Source organism: Rattus norvegicus, chromosome 3 (genome assembly GCF_036323735.1).
Source record: "Rattus norvegicus strain BN/NHsdMcwi chromosome 3, GRCr8, whole genome shotgun sequence".
NCBI lineage: Eukaryota > Metazoa > Chordata > Mammalia > Rodentia > Muridae > Rattus > Rattus norvegicus.
The window spans coordinates 72,766,308-72,778,564 of NC_086021.1; the positions used below are offsets into that span (position 1 = coordinate 72,766,308).

Consider the following 12,257-nt stretch of genomic DNA (forward strand, 5'->3'; position numbering starts at 1 on the left):
GGTGGATCTATTACATGCTTCAAAATAATTAACGCATCTTAAATAAACCCTAGTAAGAAAAGTATGAAGGAGGTAGTATTATTTATGTTGTACAGATAAGGAAACACAGATTAGAGAGTCTAAATGACTCCTGGAAATCCCTCAGTCAGTAAGCAGCAGAACTTGTATTAACTGGCAGTCCAGCAAGAGTCAGACTTCTGCTATGAATCTTTAGGCTGCTGGAAGTGGCCTTTGAGAATGTGGAAGCTGTGGTAGTGTTTGGCTTGGTCATCAGCTAGAGGTCAGACTCAAGATTTCTGACATTGCATTAACATGTTTCTAAGCCTGAGGTCTGGAACATTATTTCAAGGCACTAGGGATTTTTTTCCCCTCAATAATATGATTCAGAAACAGTATTAAAGAACACATATAGTAAGAGTTAGAGAAAGATTCCCAAGCATGTGCCTATTTCATTTGCTAATAGATAATAAGCAAGGCTTAGGTAAGCTTACAGTTTAAGAAAAATAAATAAATTTAAGCAGAGAATTGGTTGTAAAGATGTTGCTGGATGTGTGATCAGAGAAATATGTGGAGAGGATCATGATGTGGATATGTTGGTAGATAGTCCTTGGGAAAGGCAGTAGCAGTTTATAAAATGTAGAAGCCTGTTGCAGTTTCCGGTGGTGGAACTCTCTGGAGTCTTGTGCTCATCTATGCACATGCTGACCTATTCATACGAGAGACCAAACTGACTGGAAAGAAGCAGAGAGCAGAATGGGCTGACTCCGATTTTGGAACAGTCAGGGACGGAAAAATGACTGCACGTTGTTTTATGTACACAAGTAGAAGTCTGTTATAAAAGGGCGCTATCATTTTTGTTTATTCGTATTTTGATTGGCATAGGAACAAAGGCAGTTGGATATAAATCAAGAGCTCCAGGGAGATATAAGAATGTAACTACCCGTAGCTGACAAAATCAAACCCTGTCTGGAGATTAGAGACTTAAGTATTAATCTAGGAAAAATTCAGTTAATTAACGGATTGTTCTGTTTCACTGGCTTGTTTCTTCATACAACTTACTTGCCTGGTATTTTTGGCTGATATCCTCACCTTAACTAATTATTTAGAAATGGTGAGGATGTATCACAGTCAGTATAAATGTACTCACTATCATGTTCATCTCCTTTTCATTGTGGAAATTTATGTTAGATGGCACAGGCATTCTTCACTCGGTATAGTTTGCCCAAAGACATCTCAATTAACTGGAGTGCCTTACCTTCATGTAGATTTCAAATGGTTTGGTGATTTGTACTGGGATGAAATAATGCGCATCTTGGCATGAAAATGAATGGCTGCCCTCTGGCACTGTGTACACACGGTCTCAGAGTTCATGATAATGAGCGTGCTTGTTTAATTGCCGTCCATTTATTCCTGCTGAATCGCGGCAGCTAAGGAGCAGCTTGCAAACCGTGTGTGTAGCTTACATAGGTGAACCATGAAATCATTTTCTTTTTGTGAAAATTTCAGGCTTTTTTCCATTTCCAAAGGGGGGAAAGCCTTCTGAATCCAAGTCAGTCAGTCTGTTAACTGCTGTGGGTATTTTTGTTCTCCGTCTTTGACAGCGCTTCTACTTCAAGGACTCGCATTTGAAAGAATGTATGTGCATTTGCGATTTATTGTAGGTATGTTCCATTAACAAATAACTATGTAATGCTGATACTGGATCTGCCAGTCGTGTCAGGAAGAGAATTTTGTGTCTGTATCTATTAAGTAATTAATTACAATTCAAAGGACTGTGTCTTAACAATGCTTTAGTAATCGTAAATATATGTAGCTTTATGTTAGGAATGATCAAGGCTATCAGATTTCCCACAGTAGCTAATGTTGACTATTTTAACAATTACATTCCCCAAGCATGTTATATTATAGCAGGCTGTGTCAGGTTGTTGTCTCTTGATGAGCCAGCTTCTTGAATGCCCTATTGGTTCAGAGTGGTCGGAGAGGGCATCATTCTTATACGGAAAGGCACACTGAAGGCAGGAAGTGAACGAGGTGGCAAATCTGCTTTTGTTTCTCAGTTGGAGTTGTAGACTCATTTATCTTTAGAACCCTCATCTTTATATTTTTCCCCCTCTGAAGTAAAATATTAAGCAGAATGTGTAGGCTTATTTAATCCTACCTTTCTTAAACCTCATTTTGGTTTTGGGTATGATTTAGGTTGAACTTCCCCACAGAGAATCATCAACTAGACAAATCTGACTATTATCTGGAGAAGTGCAAAAGAGCCCTAGAGTATAATGTGCTCTACGAACTCAAAGAATGGAATCATATTCAACCAATATGGCTGAGTAAATGAAGCATGATGGCATGAATGATAGGTAGGTAGGATGAAGGAACAGAGTTGGAAAGAAATACCGAGAGACCAAGCAGCAGTTGCATAAAAATCAATAATATTTGGGAGATGTTTTTACTTTGCCCAATTTTGAGATAATTGAAATATGTTATGTAACCACTCGAAATGGGCATTCACTGCAATTCCTTGACCTTACACAGAACACCATCCAGGTACTCAAGGACAAAGCAGATGCAAGCTACAAGGAAAACACACACTTTTCCTGCTAAGCTTACAGATACCCAGAATCTTTTTTGCTTCAGTTTAATAACAGCACTGCCTACAGGATCAGGTACCTCACTCTTTGTCCAATACTCTACAGCACATCCCTGATCAAAGACCAACACTGAAGGGTAGATGAGGTGGCTTTGTGGTAGAGCATTTGTCCAGAATGCAGGAAAATTTATTGTTTGTCACCGCAAACAAACAAACAAAACATTAATTCAAATTATAAACAACCCAAACCAGAATTTCAATGATTGTCCCTAGATTTAGCCTGCAGATATAAATGTGATATAGTTCACTATGGTTTAATGTGAATTTAAGGTGATAGCTGAAACTGTGACCCAAACTTCACAAAGATAAACCGATGGACATATGATTGTTGGCCTTCTTGCTATCCCTGAGCTGCATTCTTATTGATTTAGGAGAGAACCTTGTAATCGAGGGTCTTAGAATTTACTTCATGTGATAAGGGTAAGGGAACGTAGACGGCAACTCCCCTTTGGCTGTTTTCTCAGACTTGGTGCCATATTTTGGGGATGTATGTTACTAAGACTTCAATCACTCTTAAAAAAAGATCTGACATAGCAACTCTGGAAATAATGATTTGTTTGGCTCTCAGATCTCATGTTTTAGTCCATCCCAGTAAGTACTATGTGTTGGACCAGAGCATCTCAAGTCAGCAAAGAAGAGTGCTCGCCCCACTGGTCCCCAGCAAATGAGAAGGCTCTGTAGTGCAGGACTTCCCTGCTTACCTAATCTCCAGATTAGACTTCCAGATGCACCCAGAGGTTATGTGTTACTGTCTCCTTGGTTCTCTTCAATACAGCCATGCTGATCATGAAGATAAACTATCACCCAGCTTATGCAGAAGAGAAATTGATTTCTTCCCTCCTTCAACAAAACAGTTCAGTAGCTGATGGACGATGTCCCTTGTCAACTTAATATTGATACATGTGCTTCTGTACTAAGATGAGAAATGTGTGCCTCATTCTGTCTGATCAGAAATGTTACAGGCCATGAATCTAATCTACAGGCCCTTTAGGTCAAAAAAATCCGTTAAGTTATTTTTAGAATAGCAGTTTGTTTCTCTGTCCTAGCACGCCCCGTGACTTTCTTTGTCCAGATCTTTCTGTGGCACACATCCAGTAAGCAAGTCTTCTCGGGAGGTTCAATGGGCATTCAAGCAAAAGACTGAACTTTGTATATTTGCACAGCTAATGGGCTCTCTTTCTTTAAATTAGTTTCTGATACTCGAAGGATCACAGGAAGTCGTGCTAGTGGTTGGGATTATTTCAAAGTGCAAAGAAATGTCATTATGCCATATGTTTCTTGTAGGTAAACTGTCTATCCTGCTTATCAGTTAAAGCTGAAAACTTATAGACAAGATGCTCTAATATTATAGTTAACAGTAAGAGGCCATTAATTAGGAGGAAAGTTTGTCCTTAAGAAAACTGGAAAGGGTCCAGGTACCTAAGTATTATCCTTACACTGATTTCTCAATCTAAAATATAATTTCAAACTCTTTTGTTGTAGCTGGGATGTAGCTTATCCTATCCGGGTCTGATCACTAACATGACAAATATTATTTGATTTTTTTAAATCATATTTTATCTATATTGTGTCTTGCTGTACTGCATACACAGAGTGACTTGAATTTAGACATTGGAAACATAAATTTAAAAATGGAAAGTATAATTTTTATTAATGGGCAGAAAATCTAATTGGACAAAACTGATAGTATTTATATGTGTTTTAATTGGTCAGGTCTTCGGATAGAAATCAGTTTTAGAGTGATCACTTGGCATATTTAAAGAATTAGGTTCAACCTACAACATTAAAATAACAAAGAGGAGGGAAAGAAGGAGAAGGAGGTAGCATGAAGAAGAAAGATAAAGATACTTTCACTAACATGAATGATTATTTAACTTTGGCTCAACAAATTAAATTTGTGTAATATCCCATGGCTTAAGTGAAACCCACAATATTGGCAAACCAAGAAAAAGGAAACTATATCAGGCTTAAAAAAAACAAATAAAACCTTGCTCTCATTTAAATAATAGAGAAAAATGAAGAGATTTCCTTCTTATAGTATCTGGGATCAGTGAACTTCCACAATTTCTTTGAAATACCTATTTGTAATCTCCTTCTTATGACATCACAGCCACAGGAGAGAGTGATAATCTCCCACCACAGAGAATCAAGGAAGTGTCCTTACTTGGCTGTTGACTAACCATGTAACTACCTCTTGCCAAAGACACCTGCAGCCACATATTCACCTTCAGTAATTAGCCATGACTTATAGGGCACTGGTTTCCAATTACAATGTAATTCTCACTTTGTGGTAGCCATTTTGGTTAAGTATGTGTTATGTTACTTCTAAAGTGTCACATAATTCACCATTTGCTACCCTTCCTGACTAATGGCTCCTTATAATTACCAAAATGTGAAGAGAGTTCTTTGATCTCAATGCAAAGGAGTAAAGGTAACTTTATAAAAGCTACTTGTATGAAATGTGAAATCTGCCATTTGTGTGTACTCAGCTTGAACACAAGCCTCTCCATGTACTGTATAAAGTCCATTAAAGTTTCTTCCCAGCAGCTAGGAATGTGTACTCAACATATGCCCATTGGAAGCACTCTTGGCCAGCAGCGAACAACAACTCTTTTTATTGTCACCAATGGCTTGGAAACAGTCTGTGTTCATTGGAATGTGCTTTCTTCTTTTATCAAGATTTTAAAATAAGTATACTAATCTGACAGATTGATTGTGATATGATGTGTATTCCTTCCATGCTTTAATTTGCTTTAACATGTGTTCTTTAAAGATAATATATATTGATGCTTTCCAAGTGCGAAGGAAACACATTTAGTGTTCATTAGATGTCTTACCTGATCCTTTAATTTTGTAATTTTTACTGCATTAAATTTATTTTATCCTTCCTTGTGCACATTGAAAACTATATCTTAGTATAATTTCATAAATTTGCTTTGGTGCATCCCCTGAATTGCAAACCATCAGATTCTTTCATGGTCGTTGGAGATAATAACTTCTCTAGCAAACACTAAGTTGTCTGAGCACACATTTTCTTAATGCCATAGTGTTTCTGGTAGTATAATGAGCTGTGAGCACATTTCATCCAGTATGAATTTCAAACCACTATCATCTCCGTGATGTATTACAATAGTGACTCTTTGGGTTAAGAACTATTTACTGGGCTGCAGAGTTCCATTTTGTTCTGCAGGCTAAAAGTTTCATAGCTTTTTAAAGCGGTAAACCTTGGTCATGGTTTAATAGTCACTTACAGTTGGCCCATTTCTTATTTCCATCTTGCACCTCTAACTTAGAACCACTTTATGCCCTTCTGATTGAAAGCAATTTTAGAATCACTTATATTTATTGTTTTCATCAAACCATGGATTCCCAAGTTGTCACACAGCCCACAGTTCCTGTCCTTTCCTAGCATTTTTTGAAATGCTCAGATCTCCAGAAATCAATGAATTAACCTCCCACCTTATACTTTATTTCACATTCTCGTCTCCAGTGTGCATATAAAAGCAGTAAGTTCAACAGTGGAGGTGGCACAATTCAATGACTAGCGGCCTTCCCAGCCATGGAGAAATCAGAGGCAGAGATTGAGGCCTGAGTTTGCATAAAGGGTGGTGAAAATAGCAAGCTTCATTTTCTTATGGTAGTTTAATGTATGCGACCAGAAGAGAATCCAGTAGTCTTAGATTCATAGAAAACCAATTCTATCTGTCTCAGGTGTTATTGAGGAACAATTGTGGGTTTCAATAATTCCAAAGCCAACCGTAAAATTCCGTGTGTAATTCATAATGGGTATCCTGCATTCTTTCACAAACAATACTGAGATTATATGGAAGGGCATAGATAAAGCTATTCCCACATCATTTTCTTCTCTCTTCTCCAAATATCTGAATAAAGAGCTACGGGAGACTGTCTAGAGCGCCTCTTAATGGTGCACTGTGTGGTGCTTGCCCTTGGTAAGGACCTGTAATTTCCCAGACGTTGTCTTAGTGTTGGGTGGGTAGGTTGTCTCCACTCATGCCACACTGGAGGAATGATTCAATGTTTGACCTGCCCTACCAGGAAAAAGGAAAGCATTAAATGAATGGCTCTGGTTTAGTCAGGAGTTTGCTCAGGGTGATGAGGGCTTGTATTTATTGTTACAATACCAAAAAAGTAACTAAAGCATAAATATAACAGTTACATTTTAAAGTGAGATGTCTTCAATGTTAAAGTGCACATAATATCACATCAGTGAGTACTAATATTTAATTACTTTCCATAAATTTCACAAATACCTTTAGATTTCCTTTACAAAATGTTAGGGTTTACACAGTTTACTAATAAACTGATAAATATCAATCTCTTAGACAGCTTCTATGTCTCCATCATAATAGTAGATGCTAAAAATACAAAGAGCATACTGGAGCCATCTCCTCTGTCTGTAAATAGAGGAAAGGTGTGAGGCAAATGCGGATGGTGTTGCTTAATTGCCACACGTAGTGACCGCACCATAAGGCTGTGCATTCAGAAAACAGCAAGGCTGACCTGAGGTTAAGAAGTGGAAAATTCTTCAAGGAAGAATCATGATACAATTACTATATTCATCTCGCCATTTATACTTGAGTTGATGTGTTCTAACGCACCAAGATGTTCCTGATAGGCTCTTCAACTCTGAAATACAGCAAGATAATTGTATTTACTGTTTTCAGAGGTTGATGTCTTTACTCACCACCATTGTTCAGAAACATTACCCTGGGCCTTATTGTGTAACAACCAATGTTTCTGATAATGTCATTTCCCAGTGGGTTTTTAAAAGTACTACATTATATAAAGTTATCAGACTGGACTAAAGCCACTGCTATAATGAGAATGGCTGGTTTTAAACAAATATATTTTTTCCCCTTCGGAATTTGTTCTGAAAATTTAAAAGGCAATTAAATATCAACTTGATGGGATATCTCTTATGAGATTAGGCCCAGCAAAATGTTCCCTGGCTTCCTTCCCATCACTTAGAGCATCAGTCCAAAAGCATGCCCTAGAAGGAACGGAAGACTATTGCAGCAGTCTCAAGTACTGGGTACGTTACTGATTAGAAATGATTCAAAATTCGCTTGGGACATTGTCCATTTACAGGAACAGTCCCTCTGCACAGCTCAGAGATTCAAATTGCAGGGTAGAGAGGAGCAGAATCCTGAGTGTGCCCATAATGTACCTAAATCAGTAGTATTTCACTTAGATTGGTGAGTAATGGATAGCAGCCTAGCAGCCAGGAGGTTTTGGAGATGTAGTTACAAAACAAAAAACAGGAAGAAATATGCTAAATTTATTAGGTCAACTAAAAGGAATCTAGATGTATCCCAAGAAATAGATAAGCCCTAGAAATAGTCAAGTTTATCCCTGAACTTTCGAAATGTTACATTACCCCTTTGTTTTTTCCTATGGATTTTTTTTTCAGCTCTCGCATGTTTCAGAATCATCTCAAAGAAAAAGAAAGACATTTAAATAAGCCCACATTCACCATGCAAATGATAACGCAGATTATCCATGATGATTGTCTTCAAAACCCATATCAGCCTTTGCATCTGCATTGATTGTCAAGATAGACTCACTCAGTCTGTCACAGGTCTTGAGTAGTCAACATAAAACTTGGCTTATCAAGAACAAATGATGTATACATGCGTCACTTCATACATATAGGAAGCTTCATCTAATATCACCAACTAGACATGTTTAAGTGATGCTACTTAGTAATGTGAAATAATGAAATTATATATCAACACTACTTACTGAGTTGTATAACAAAATATTGTAGGTAGAATATTTTGTGTAAAAAAATTAAAGATCCAGATGCCAATGTTGCCATACTGAGCTAGCTGGAATGACATATTCTTAAAGATTATAGTTATTTTATCTGAACTCTAAATTTATGAGTAAAATTGAAATATTTGATCTTTAGACACACTACCCATATTGCAAATGTTCAGCAAGAAGAGGTGTGGATTGGCCCCCACTCCACAGGGAAAATGTTCATCCTCAAAATTTATTGTTGAATAAGTGGTTGAGTCTAAGGTTCAGTGCTTTCCATATACATGAGGGAAATAGGAAACACAAAACAAATACAAGTAATTAACATCCATTCAAAATACTTCATAACGTTCTAGGTTCAGCTGAACTTTATGTAGTTGTTGCTCATCTGTAAAGATTGTTTTCGAAGACATAATGAAAATCAGAAAATGATGGCTTTGCAAATAATGAGAGGAATCTTTACAAATAGAAGAGGTCAATCGTTAAGGATTTCATATGTTTAAATGTATTTTTCAATGATATTTTTCTGCATTTCAGCTAATTCATACAGCTGAATGCCAAGTACCCGTCCATAAAAGACTGTTCTCAAACTGCACAGACAATTCTTCAAAGCTGATAATAAAGGAAAACTTATCTACTTCTACCTATGACAATTTTTTATTTATTATTTTTATTGGATAGATTATATATTTACATTTCAAATGTTATCCCCTTTTCTGGTTCTCTCCTCTCCCATCCCCCTCCCCTGCTTCTATTAGGATGCTCCCCCTCCCACCCATCCACTCCCACTTCAACACCCTGGCATTCCCCTACACTGGGGAGAGAAGACTTCACAGGACCAAGGGCTTCTCCTCCTATTGATGCCAGACAAGGCCATCCTCTGCTACATATGCAGCTGGAGCCATGGGTCCCTCCATGTGTACTCTTCGGTTGGTGGTTTCATCCTTGGGAGCTCTGGGGTGGTTTCGTTGGTCGATATTGTTGTTTTTACTATGGGGTTGCAAACTCCTTCGGCTCCTTCAGTCCTTTCTCCACCGGGGTCCCTGTGCTCAGTCTGATGGTTATCTGCAAGCATCCTCATCTGTATCAGTAGGGCTCTGGCAGAGCCTCACAGGAGACGCCCATATCAGGCTCCTGTGAGCAAGCGCTTCTTGGCAGCAGCAACAGTGACTGGGTTTGGTGTCTGTATATGGATCTCCAGGTGGGGCAGTCTCTGGATGACCTTTCCTTCAGTCCCTGCTCCACTCTTTGTCCCTGTCTTTCCTCTGTGAGTATTTTGTTCCCCCTTTTAAGAAGCTATGACAGAATTTTACTACTCAAACTCAGGTAGAAATGTGTAATTCTTGGTGTCATAGTATGTGGAGATGGATTTGCGTAAGTTTAGTTGATGAGATTGGTGTGTTCATGTTGGAATTAGAGACCCCATAGGAAGAAAGACCTCAACTTGTCTCCTTCCTTGAGGAATTAAATCTTGGCTTTTTTCAGCTTCTAACACTGTGAGACACCAACAACAGTTGTTTAAGCCAACCATCTATGGCTCTTTGTTAGATCAGTTAAGTAGAGTGAAACATTTGTCCTCCTGGTTTAGAGGCTCTGAAATCATAGAGAAAAAGACAGGGTGAGAGAGTTGTCAGAAGCCTATTTGTGGAGCTAAGATACATTTTACATTTGGATGCAGAGTTTTCCTCTTCCCTATATTTCCAGAGTGAAGTAATTCCATAGATATTTTAAGTCTCTTGATTCTCCTGAGGCCTGGGGACTGTCTGTAAAACTACAAAGTTCAGTGATGTAAGGTGGGCACTATTATGTGTTACCATGTAACTAAGACTTGCTCTGATAGGATCTCCAGTCCAGTCCAGGGATAAGGTGGGCAGTTCTACAATTTCCCATGATCCTGAGCCCAGTGTGGGTGCTACAGAAAAGAGGCAAGCTTGGGCCATCCTGAAGTAAACGGCAAGTATGAGTTATAGAAATGTATTGCTGCAAAAAGTGGACAAAGGAGAAGTACAAGTGTCAGCCAGAAAAGATGTTGCTGTGTCAGCGACTTCCATCTGGGAGACTGCTCACACCGGGAGTCTGAAAGTACCACAGAAGCAGTCAGAGGATAGAAAGCCAACATCTGGACACCAAACTGTGTAGGACACAAATATAAGGTTATGTGTGTCAGGTGAAGTTCAACTGTTTTCTTCACAGTGTTTTAATTTGTTGTCTTTTGTTTTTTTCCTCACTCCAGTGTGGGACATTGGAAGTCTATTCTACAGGAAATGGGTAGAGGAAACAGGACCAAAAATAGAGAAGTTGATGACCCAACAATGCACATGGTGCATTAACCAAAGTTAGACCTCAGCTGGTAGAAAAAAGAAAATAACAATAGTATTTATTAGTATATTAATTTTGTCTGATCTGTGAAATGCCAGGACATGTTCTTAAAAAGCAAAGGAAAAGTGGATATATACTATAGAAAGTCTTTCTTCTCTCAATCAACTATGTCTTGTATTGCAATCACACACTTATGATAAACTCTCACTGCTCCTGATAATTAGTAATTTGAAATCCCTTTTTATACAGGGTTTGCCAAATGCACGCGAAGTGTTGTGAAGCCCAAGGTAATGTTTCCAATTCCCATAATTGGCACATAATTTATTTGCTGAAAGTTTGTTGCTATTGTTCCTTGAAGGAATTGGTATTCGACCATAGGAGGTTCTTAAGGGGGAAAGATACCACAAGCAGGGGATGCAAGATTTGATTAATGGATGTATGTCTTATCTGCATTAGTGCTTATGAGAGGCCAGTCTCTCATTCTATTCATTTGCACACTAGCCATGGAAATCTCTATGTAGAGTAACTCCTCCTTTAAAGTGGGGGAAGTTTCTCTAAGTTTTTCTCCCCTAGTGCCAAGAGAGTGCCTGGCATATAGAATATACTCAGCACATATTGAATGCATTCCTTAAATGCCTGGCCCCAAGAATTCTGTGCAGATGAGATGAGATAGTAGACATTACAACAGGTGTTAAGCCTTGCATCAAAGCCAGAACTGTCCATATAGTATAGTTATATAAGGTGCAGTTGCCCTAAAATGTACAAATGGTGTCTTCTGGAAATAGATTTGGCATATTTAATCATTCAGCTATCACACACCAAACACCTAGAATGTTAAGTCGTCTTTGAAAGCCTGGTCCTGTTTGTCTGAGGACCACAGTTGCTGTAAGTGAAATTCTTCAAAGGACTGAAAAGGTGATGAGAAAGAAATTTTGGATGAGAGTTTTCCTTAGAATTTAATAGACGAGATTCAATGATAACTCTTTGCAACAAATGAGGAGAGACGATAGACCTAGTTTTTATAACACCTATAAATGACGGTGACAATAATGTAATTCTAGATCAGTGGGCTGGCAACTCGCATAAGATGCCGGCATGCACAGATGCCGAGGCTTCACTGATCACTGAAATGCCACCTGCTAAAATGCCAGAAGGAAGACATAATTAAAATTATATAATCCAAGGAAGAGCTTTTCTCTAACTTGACACTCAGCAGTGTTCTCTGTAGTAATGTGTGTGTGTGTGTGTGTGTGTGTGTGTGTGTGGTGTGTGTGTGTGTGTGTGTGTGTGTGTGTGTGTGTAGAGGTTCCCAAAATGGTCAATCAAAAATAGTGTGCATACCATACTGATATAGAGACAAGTCTGTAAGACCTAGGGCAATCTTACCCCTTCTCACTTTTCTTTAGCTGACAGGGTACACTTCTGTAGCAAGCATTTGCTCATAGCCACGGGGGTTGTTGTGAGGAATTGTAAAGTTACAGCGATAATAGTACGCTTACATAGACGATAC

General features: G+C 38.4%; 1 protein-coding gene across 8 annotated transcripts in view; it reads left to right on the plus strand.

Moving 5' to 3' along the window:
- B3galt1 (Beta-1,3-galactosyltransferase 1) overlaps positions 1 to 12,257 on the plus strand; it is a 573,038-nt gene that overhangs the window by 104,898 nt on the left and 455,883 nt on the right. Inside the window, exon 3 of one of the 8 annotated variants that reach the window (XM_063284269.1) lies at positions 10,997 to 11,034. The exons of the other annotated variants lie outside the window; for them this stretch is intronic. The gene's annotated coding sequence lies outside the window, so the exon portion shown is untranslated. The remainder of the gene's footprint in view (positions 1 to 10,996; positions 11,035 to 12,257) is intronic. 8 annotated transcript variants of the gene reach the window in all.